General features: G+C 34.6%; 1 long non-coding RNA gene across 1 annotated transcript; it reads left to right on the forward strand.

Annotated features, from left to right (window-relative positions):
• Positions 1–1,577: 1,577 nt before the first annotated feature.
• Positions 1,578–10,487, forward strand: LOC125263702. The gene is made up of 3 exons (XR_007183878.1): positions 1,578–1,806; positions 7,762–7,834; positions 8,303–10,487. It is a non-coding gene; the product is annotated as an uncharacterized LOC125263702 (long non-coding RNA).
• Positions 10,488–11,113: the final 626 nt, after the last annotated feature.

Here is an 11,113-nt window from a genome sequence, read left to right on the forward strand (position 1 = left end):
TGCCTCGTTCCTCTTCTCGCCCCCAGAAATCTGTCCCAACAACCGCCGCATTTAGTTTAATCTTAATTTTTACCTTTACTAGCTAACTCCCTCCTCTTTCAGTCTATGCTCCCGGCTCTGGCTCCGTTCGTTCTTCTTCTCCCTTGTGTTTTCTGATGGACGCTCCGTTCGTTTCCATGGTTTCTCGCGCTGGTTTCACTGCAAATTGCGCGCAGCCAATGGGTGTATGAAACGTCATCACGTAGCATTACGGCACAGTGTTCATGGGAAATGTAGGAAGTGCTGCCAGGGGGATAAATGACAGAGAACAGAGCCTCATGCATCACCGGAGATTAATAGATCTTAATAGAACTTACATCGTGCAACTAAACTGCATGGGCCACAGTAGGATTCTATGGTGTGGGTATGTGTCTCAACTGTACCCCGCTGACCACCTTGAACATTTCTCTAGATTTTACGATGACCTTGTATGACACAAAGTCATGCAATATGTCAGTGTTTAGAGCACAAAATAAGGTTTACGAAAATGTAAGTTAACTTTAACAGTCACGTAAGGATGAGAAGCTATTCAATGTGGAAGCGACGTGGTGAAGTGAAAAAATTACCTTAGAAAAAAACTTTCGCCGATATCTTCGGACTGGAGAAGCGCATGTACTTCAAATTTCACACGATTGAAGAGGGCGCTAATATACATGTGCTAAGAAAATTTCACAGATCAGACTTGTTGCGAACGCAAGTTATTTAAGGTGTTTCAACTGTACCCTATAACCAACTGTACCTGGTCTACCCCTACCCAGCAAGCAATAGCCGTCATTTCACCGTCTCGGTTAACTATAGACCCGATATAGTCCGGCTATGTGTAACCCACTTTTAGCCAAAATAATCTTTCCTTTGGTTACATGTTGTTTTTGCCAAAATAACTTGCGAGTTGTATGATATTGCATCATGTAAGTGAAGTCAACAGTGATCACAAGGTGTTTGGTTTCATATCTATGACATGTTATATTGTGTAGGCTGTGCATAGCCACAATTTAGCTCGTAGTCAGACCGGCTATTTGTAGCCCACCTATAGTCAATCCTGATTTATTGTAGGTTTTGGACAGGAAGTGCTTGAGATGGTTGATATCTCATCATGTTCGCAATGTCAATGATTTCTACAAGATTTAAGTGGCATTTCATGACATGGTCTATATGTAGTCACGATTTAGCTCTGAATTGGATAGGCTATGTGTAGTCTGCTTTTAGTCCACCCGGCGAAATCGAGGCAATTTATAGTCTAGTTTTTACGGCTTGGCTATAGCCCTGATTCAGACCAGCAATGAGTGTAACCAAAATAGTGTTAAGTCATTTTCGACCACAAAGCTTGTGGGATTCTCGATATACTTGCATTTATACATTTATATGCAAGTTTGAAACAGCATATTTTTGCTGTCACACAATCCTACATTCTACAATATCATATATATTCATATATATATATATATATATATATATATATATATATATATATATATATATATATATATATATATATTATCAGGGTATAGCCAAGCCATATATTAATTATATACCACACATATATGACTGTATTTAATTTTAAGTTAAATAAAAATTTACAATTCTCAACCGCTAGATGGCAACTGTGGCTCTACTGAGACATGACCACTGGCAACGCGAGACTTGAACGTTAGCTCTCGATCACTGTTGCCAGATCTCGCGATAAACATTTCCGCATTTTACAACTGTTGGAGACGGAGAGCAAGCAACAGCAAATGTTAAAGCAAATTCTTTCCTGCTTTTGGTCTTGTAAGTATCTGTGTTTTTCATTTTGACATGTGTTTATTATTTATGTACATTATGTGTAGGAACCGTGACATTTTAGCGGGTAACAGTGCAGACTCAGAGTAAAACGTGGTTAGATTAACATAAACGCACATGTACTGTACCCAGCAAGCAATAGCCGTCATTTCACCGTCTCGGTTAACTATAGACCCGATATAGTCCGGCTATGTGTAACCCACTTTTAGCCAAAACAATCTTTCATTTGGTTACATGTCGTTTTTGCCAAAATAACTTGCGAGTTGTATGTTATTGCATCATGTAAGTGAAGTCAACAGTGATTACAAGGTGTTTGGTTTCACATCTATGACATGTTATATTGTGTAGGCTGTGCGTAGCCACGATTTAGCTCATAGTCAGACCGGCTATTTGTAGCCCACCTATAGTCAATCCTGATTTATTGTAGTTTTTGGACAGGAAGTGCTTGAGATGGTTGATATCTCATCATGTTCGCAATGTCAATGATTTCTACAAGATTTAAGTGGCATTTCATGACATGGTCTATATGTAGTCACGATTTAGCTCTGAATTGGATAGGCTATGTGTAGTCTGCTTTTAGTCCACCCAGCGAAATCGAGGCAATTTATAGTCTAGTTTTTACGGCTTGGCTATAGCCCTGATTCAGACCAGCAATGAGTGTAACCAAAATAGTGTTAAGTCATTTTCGACCACAAAGCTTGTGGGATTCTTGATATACTTGCATTTATACATTTATATGCAAGTATAATATACATTTATATGCAAGTATATATTTGAAACAGCATATTTTTGCTGTCACACAATCCTACATTCTACGATATCATATATATATATATATATATATATATATATATATATATATATATATATATATATATATATATATATATATATATATATATATATATAGCCATATATTAATTATAATTATATACCACACACATATATGACTGTATTTAATTTTAAGTTAAATAAAAATTTACAATTCTCAACCGCTAGATGGCAACTGTGGCTCTACTGAGACATGACCACTGGCAACGCGAGACTTGAACGTTGACTCTCGATCACTGTTGCCAGATCTCGCGATAAACATTTCCGCATTTTACAACTGTTGGAGACGGAGAGCAAGCAACAGCAAATGTTAAAGCAAATTCTTTCCTGCTTTTGGTCTTGTAAGTATCTGTGTTTTTCATTTTGACATGTGTTTATTATTTATGTACATTATGTGTAGGAACCGTGACATTTTAGCGGGTAACTGTGCAGACTCAGAGTAAAACGTGGTTAGATTAACATACATGCACATGTACTGTAGTGTTTCCTTGTGCCCTAAAACTCTGTAATTATCTAAATACAAGGGGGTAAACATGAAACCTGTGCGCCCTACTATTATTTGTTATGGAAGCCTTGTATATCTTTTAATCTTTTGATCATTATGAAATAAAAATATGAGTTTTTGATTTGGCAAGGCAAGTTTATTTTGTATAGCACATTTCAACAACAATGTTCAAGGTAATTCAGAGTGCTTTTCATAAAACATGGAATTTATGGAACTGAAAATTAATCAGGTTGTTTTATAAACCAAAAAAATATTGTTAACATTTTTTATTTAACTTTTTTTTTGTCAATGTTATTTTTTTTTTGTCAATATATTTTTATTGTTACACGTTGTAATTTTCTTTTAATGTTTATTTGTATTGTATTTGTAAAATTAAATTTTTTTTATCATTGTGCATTATCTTGAGTTCTTTTTCTAAATAAAACCTTTTATATTTAATTTGTTTGGACGGATTGTCATTTATGAGAACCTGTTATATTTAAGTGAAAAGAATCCTTTAGCCATTATTTAGTTGTCTATTGCATGTATAGATGTAATCATTCATTAGTAGTGTAATTGATGACTAGTCTATTTTTAGGTTATAGATAGACGTCTATTAGATTTTCACTGACAGCCCCAATTTTGCCTTATTTTAACCTAGACCCGTATTAACCGTCTTTTAAACATAAATATGTAGTTGTCTAATAGTCATTGATGACTAGTCTACTCTTGGGTTATGGTTAGACGTCTATTAGATTTTCACTGACAGCCCAAATTCAGCCTTATTTTAGCCTAGATCCATATTCACCGTCTATTAGACATATATATGTAGTCGTCTAATAGTCGTCTAATTGATGACTAGTCTATTTTTGGGTTATGGTTAGACGTCTATTAGATTTTCACTGACAGCCCAAATTTTGCCTGGTTTTAGCCTAGACGGCCGGGCTATGTTTTGACGGCTATTAGACGTCTAATAGACATAAAATTGCTTGCTGGGTAGTGTTTCCTTGTGCCCTAAAACTCTCTAATTATCTAAATACAAGGGGGTAAACATGAAACCTGTGCACTCTACTAGTATTTGTTATGGAAGCCTTGTATATCTTTTAATCTTTTGATCATTATGAAATAAAAATATGAGTTTTTGATTTGGCAAGGCAAGTTTATTTTTTATAGCACATTTCAACAACAATGTTCAAGGTAATTCAAAGTGCTTTACATAAAACATGGAATTTATGGAACTGAAAATTAATCAGGTTGTTTTATAAACCAAAAAATATTGTTAAAATTTTTTATTTAACTTTTTTTTTGTCAATGTTTCATATTTTTTATTATGTTACACGTTGTAATTTTCTTTGAATGTTTATTTGTATTGTATTTGTAAAATTTAATTTATTATTTTTTTATCATTGTGTATTATCTTGAGTTCTTTTTCTAAATAAAACCATTTATATTTAATTTGTTTGGACGGATTGTCATTTATGAGAACCTGTTATATTTAGGTGAAAATAATCCTTTAGCCATTATTTTGTTGTCTATTGCATGTATAGATGTAAGCATTCATTAGTAGTGTAATTTATGACTAGTCTATTTTTGGGTTATGGTTAGACGTCTATTATATTTTCACTGACAGCCCCAATTTTGCCTTATTTTAGCCTAGACCCATATTCATCGTCTATTAGACATATATATGTAGTTGTCTAATAGTTGTCTAATTGATGACTAGTCTACTCTTGGGTTATGGTTAGACGTCTATTAGATTTTCACTGACAGCCCAAATTCAGCCTTATTTTAACCTAGATCCATATTCACCGTCTATTAGACATATATATGTAGTCGTCTAATAATCGTCTAATTGATGACTAGTCTATTTTTGGGTTATGGTTAGACGTCTATTACATTTTCACTGACAGCCCAAATTTTGCCTTGTTTTAGCCTAGACGGCCGGGCTATGTTTTGACGGCTATTAGACGTCTAATAGACATAAAATTGCTTGCTGGGTACATATTTTCATTCTACATAATCACCGTTTCAAACACAAGATCATTGTGATATGTAATGAGAACATTTGGTTTAATCACAGAAACACAACAGCAGGGGCGGAGCCAGACGTTGTGAACATTCGGGGCTTAGCCCAAATATTTTTCCCAATGACATTTTAATGTTCTGTTAACAGCTTTACTGTCATGAAAGGAGCTTTGTTGTAGTATTGTTGAGTAAAGTTCATAAAATGTACATTATTTCCCACTGTAATTTGTAAAACTATGTTTGGTGTACCTCCTCTAGGGGGGTCTGGGGGCATGCTCCCCCCAGAAGAAAATTTAGTACATTTTAAGGTTAAATACATCAATCTGGTGTACTTTGAGAGCTCAAAATTAAGAGCTTCAACCCATGTACAGTGTGCAAATTGAACAAAGAAATAGCATTGTACCTGGATATGAAAGGTTCAAACATCTTTTTAGTTGTGATATTGTCTCAGTCTACATTGTGTTTTAGGATTCCAAAAAATTATTACAATAATATAAAAATAATAATATAATAGTGTTTTAGCCTATATAATTATTCATATGACAGTTATATCCACATATTGTAACAAATGCACTCTAAAATAAATGTAAAAATAAAAAAAATACTTTACAGTACACAAAAATTATTTTACACAAAAGTTACTTTACACAACAGTATAGGGAAATTACAATGGCCTAGTTTTGTAGTAATTAATAATCCTTGCGCTTTTATTTTGATCATCAGCTGATCGCGTGCGTAAATGTGCGCACTTCTCTTTAAAACATGCAGCACAAACAGACTGTATATATACTTAATCGCTGAATTTTGCTGTTTTATAAAGGTACAAAGCCTGATCACGGTTTCGTTTCGGTTTAGTTCGTTGGCAAAATACAACGTTAGAGACCATTTAGTCAATGTAGCCTGTTTTAAATTTTCAGTTCATTATGAAACGGTGGCGGCGCACAGGGTCATTGATGGGAAACACTGAATGAATTTTTAGCTGACATATGTGCTAAAGTTGCCATATCAGTTGTTATATCATAACAAAAACTCTTCAACCGGACCGAACGAGAGTCTCGAGGCCTGCTGCTCCTCGAGTGAGCGACAGGAGGCGTGTCTGTGTTCAGCTGCGGTGTGCGTGAACGCGCTGTCGGAGAGGAGAGAGAGAAAGCGCTGCCAGTGAATGGATACTGCAAACGGTATTCAACTGTTTAACATATTTTAATAGAGAGATATGTTTAGAAAAATATATTTTGACAGCACTGTTAAGAAACCTCAAACCTGAAAGATTCAGGGCTTTTGGAAAAACATTCGGGGCTCCAGCCCCCTTAGCCCACCCCTAGCGCCACCCCTGCCATGATCTTCTTTCAGTTTAGTACTTTTAACATTCAGTTCATTCAATAGCAAAAAAAAAAATGCAAAATACATGTTTCAAATCACCCTTGATGCTGAAATAATTAGTTACACAGGATACAGATGACACATTAGAAAATACACTTACATTACCTAAATTACATAATTGACATAAAATCCATAATGTTTGTAATAATATTTATTCAGTATGTTATCAAAAGGTGTGAAGTATGACAGTCAGTTTTGTGTGAACAGACTGTGCTGGCAATAGGCTACAGTAAATGTTCTCACTGTACCATATGACTGAATCTATACTGTAGTTGATCTTTATACGGGTGAGTTACTAGCCTGACTTCGTCATACTCATATTCTAGGCAGAAAATGTTGTGGGCGGGGTTCGGGCTGGCACCCAGGCTAGTGAGTTACAGTAATGTGGCAGTCTCTCTATACCATGGTAATGCCTCTAATCAGTCTGATGTTATACAGTCAGTCCCGTCACAGAGAACATTCTGCATTTTTACATTTTAAAATATAATTTCGTATGATTTATAAGCCGTTTTCCTCATGGGGACAAAAAAAAAAAAAAAAAAGTCATGGTAAACCCCAACTCGTTCTCACTCTTGAGGCGTCAAAAATTGAAGCATGGTCAAGCGCCCCCGGCGTCGATTGGGATACGCCAAAGGTGCCCCTCGGCGTCACTCCATGGACGAACTGGGAACTCCATTGCTTTCAATGGGGGAACCTTTAGCGTCAAAAACTGACGCGAATTTTATTGGTATTAAATCACGCTGAAGAAGTCTCATTCAGAACGACTAATGTCTTTTCTGTTTGTCGATATTAATCAGATTAACGTTAGCTCCCTCATGTTCAGTCACTGCATTATCTGTCACCTCCGCTGAGGTTTTGCTTTTCATTGCTTTCTAAATTAAAGAACCTTATAAACTAGATGATTTAAACACTGTCACGTGACGTGCAATAGACCTTCAATCAGTTCATATTCATATCAGGTTCAAAGTAGTACAAGTGTAGTTTCAAAATGGTATTTGTAATAGAAGCAAGGTAAAAACAACACTTGCCATGCTTTTTACCACAGTATTGGTAGTTTTAATGTGATATTTGTTGTAAATACAGAGTAACCACAACACTTACCATGCTTTTAATGCCTAATAATGTAAAATCCAAAAATTGTAAGGTCAATCAGTACTTACAAACTTTTTTCCTATATATAATCCTATATATTATAAATTATATTTTCTTCTCTCTTGTTTCAGCTGAAAAGACCAAAAGGGACTTTTGGAAGTGAACGGAGGAGACAGAAAGCTGCAAAGGCAAATATTTTCAGTGGTATGTATGTGTTGGTTTTAACCCTTTTAAAGTCAATTCCTGTACATATTTATCACCATATTTGTAAATCAGTTGTGCCCCTTCTTGGACAGTCGGACGTCCCACACACTGTCAGAAAGTTTATATTAATTCCATTGAATTCTTTAAAATGATTTCAGATTGGACCCAAAATGTTCCAATGATACATGATGTCTCTCCACACCTCATAACTGCCTCTGTTTGCAAGAGAGGAAATGATCATTTGACTCGTCACATGACATCATGATATTCAATTATTTTGTCATAATCAGTTACACTGCTGATAATGTCCTGCTTGCATGTGAAACATGTTATTTTTTTTATTTATTTTTTAAAAATATAAATATAGCTTGCTATTAAAGACATACGTTTAATCATGGAAATGCCCACACATCAGTGAACTTATTACATAAATGCATTTAACATTTAGTTATGCAACACTCTTTACAGAAGGAAATCCTACAGTTATGTGTGAACTCACAACATCATCATCAAGTGCTGGGCACATTGGGCAACAAGTGTCCTCCAATGTATCTAATCTGTGGCCACGTTTTCCACATCTTCCCATGGGACACCGACATTCTTCAGGTCTTCGTGAAACATCTGTCTCCACATCTTCCTTGGTCTTCCCTGTCCCCTGCATTCTCCTGGTGGTGTCCACTTCATAACTGTGTTTGGGTGTTGTTTGGTCATGCTTAGGATGTGTCCAGGGAGGTGCACCCTTTGCTCTGTCACAGTTTTTAAAAGTCTTCACGTGGACTCCTCCTTATGATCTCCTTGAAACGTGCAGAACCAATATTGAAAATAGTAATTTATCTTTTTCCGTATTGTTGCCTTTATCAAAGAAGCACTAGTGCTCATCCGGAGTTTTGGTAAAAGACATTCATTGCCATCCACTAGTTCTAGTCATGCAGCGACTTCATGATGCGATAGTCAAATATATATTTCTGCATGTGTGTTTAGCAGGTGTTTGTCCGAACAATTGAAGATAAGTGAGAGTGTTCAGGAAAACCCTTTGAAAACAATCAGTATTTATGTAATTCTGTTTGGTGCTGATAGAGTATTACAGAAATGACACATTTTAGGGATGGGCATATCGATATGAAGTATCGATATATCGATACTGACGTTGACTATTGAAAGTATCGATACTCAAATAAAAATATCAATACTAAGGTGTGTTTTTTTTACCAGTGATTTTGTTTAATTAACAATAAATGTAATGCATACAATATGCATTGAATTGGACAAATAACCTATGTTAGCGAATAATTGTGTTGTAGAACTATTTTCCTGCTCATCTGAGCACACGCAAATGCTGCAAGTCAGAACCAATCAATCACAGAGAGCGTTCGCTCACTGCCGACACTACATTCAAACGGCTGCATGCGTTTAATATTGTAAGAAACCATTGATGCTTTTGGGAAATGCAGCCCTGAACAATGCCTAACAGCAGACAGAACAACATAATATGTTTGAGTTATTTCACAACAAACAAAATGAAATAGCAATTACATTTATTTAAATTGAACATTAAAAGTTCTGTTCTGTAACTATAATGTCAGAATACAAAGTTTGCATTTTATGGGTGCAACAGCCTGTCACTGGCAGTCCCTTATGAAACTGAACCATTACTACAGTGACCATAGTTCAGCTAAGCCTATAGTATTTGTAGATTTCCATGGTTACCACTACAAATAAACATTTTAACCATGTGTAAACAAAAATATAATCTAATAAATTGCAATTAAGGCGTATTGAATGTTAAAATACCTTTCAAATATAATGTTAAGTGGGTACCATTACCCATTTTACTCATAGTAATTCAATAATTTAAGGACTTAAATTATTAATAATTTAATAACTTAAATTCAGATTAAGAGGTATCGTATCGATATCGGCGATTTTGGCCTTGAAAGTATCGGTATCGTATCGAAAACAAAATAAGTGGTATCTCCCATCCCTAACACATTTACAGAAGTTTCTTACCTTTACATGTAGATGGACTTAATGTTTTGCATTTTGCTCCATTAAACCTTTTATTAAAGTGGTCACTATAGTAAATGTCCACTTTAACTACATCTATGGTTATGGTGTCATTATGTCACTACCTGGATAATGTAAATGTAACCTTGAATGTATTTTATAGAGGCATTTTATTGCTGAAAATATTTAACATTTATAATATGCATTAACTATTTGAATTCGCCTTTCATTTAGTTACAGTAAAAGTGAACAATAATCACAAAGATATTGTATTAAAGTTGATAATGTAAAATGTTATTTTTTTCCCTTATTCTTTAAAGGGAAGAAACATATTTTCACATAAAATTTGATCTCATCTCTTGGTGTGTAAAAATAATACTTCATCATGTCGATGTTTTTAGTTATATTTCACTATAATAGATTGCCTCTGTAACTGGATACTTTTTTTTTTCAGATTTTTATACTGTTGTGCAGTAGTTTGGGGACTACATTTGTCTTTGACATTAAATATTGGAATATGATTACAAAATTGAGTGCATTCATTATGCTTTTGTTATATTTATTTTAATTCCAAGAGTTCAAATGGTGGAGAATGGTACAAATAAGTGATTAAATGTATACCTTTTATATACTACACATTTACTGTAAATGTTAGAAGCACTTTAGTAGATGCAATCATATCTCTTTCAAATATATGTATGCATCAGTTTAACTACACAAAGTAGTCTTTCGTTTTAAAATGTGATTTTTATTATATTTAATTAGATTAGCTACATATTTAAGGAATCTTTCCCTTCAGCCGGAACCGAAGGAGAGCTGTCGTCATTTACCATAAATGGACAAGTAAGTGTGACACCTCTGTTCAGCTGGATTGTCATTGGCTGTGACTTTATCGCAGAATTCGCTGTGATTGGACTCTTTTAACCCATATAAAACGGCGCTTTATCTTACAAAGTTTGTTTTAGTGTGAATATTACGTTACTCATACATTAAGTTAACTATAAAGTGTTTCTATGTTGTGAGAAATTACTCCTATACCGAGATCCAAACCCTAACCCTAGCATCGCTGGCCATTTCAGTAAACTACAGCGCCATGTTTCCCGTTCATTGATAGAATGACAGAGACATATGGGTAATGTAGTTTAAAACGTTTAGTAATGAAATGATAAATGTTAAAATAATAAGATCTTTAATGGACAACTCGATATCTAAATATGTTTATTTTGCAAACATTTATTACGTATACGAGGGACGGGGTGAAATTTTATATTTTAT

Source organism: Megalobrama amblycephala, linkage group LG2, assembly GCF_018812025.1.
Source record: "Megalobrama amblycephala isolate DHTTF-2021 linkage group LG2, ASM1881202v1, whole genome shotgun sequence".
Lineage (NCBI taxonomy): Eukaryota > Metazoa > Chordata > Actinopteri > Cypriniformes > Xenocyprididae > Megalobrama > Megalobrama amblycephala.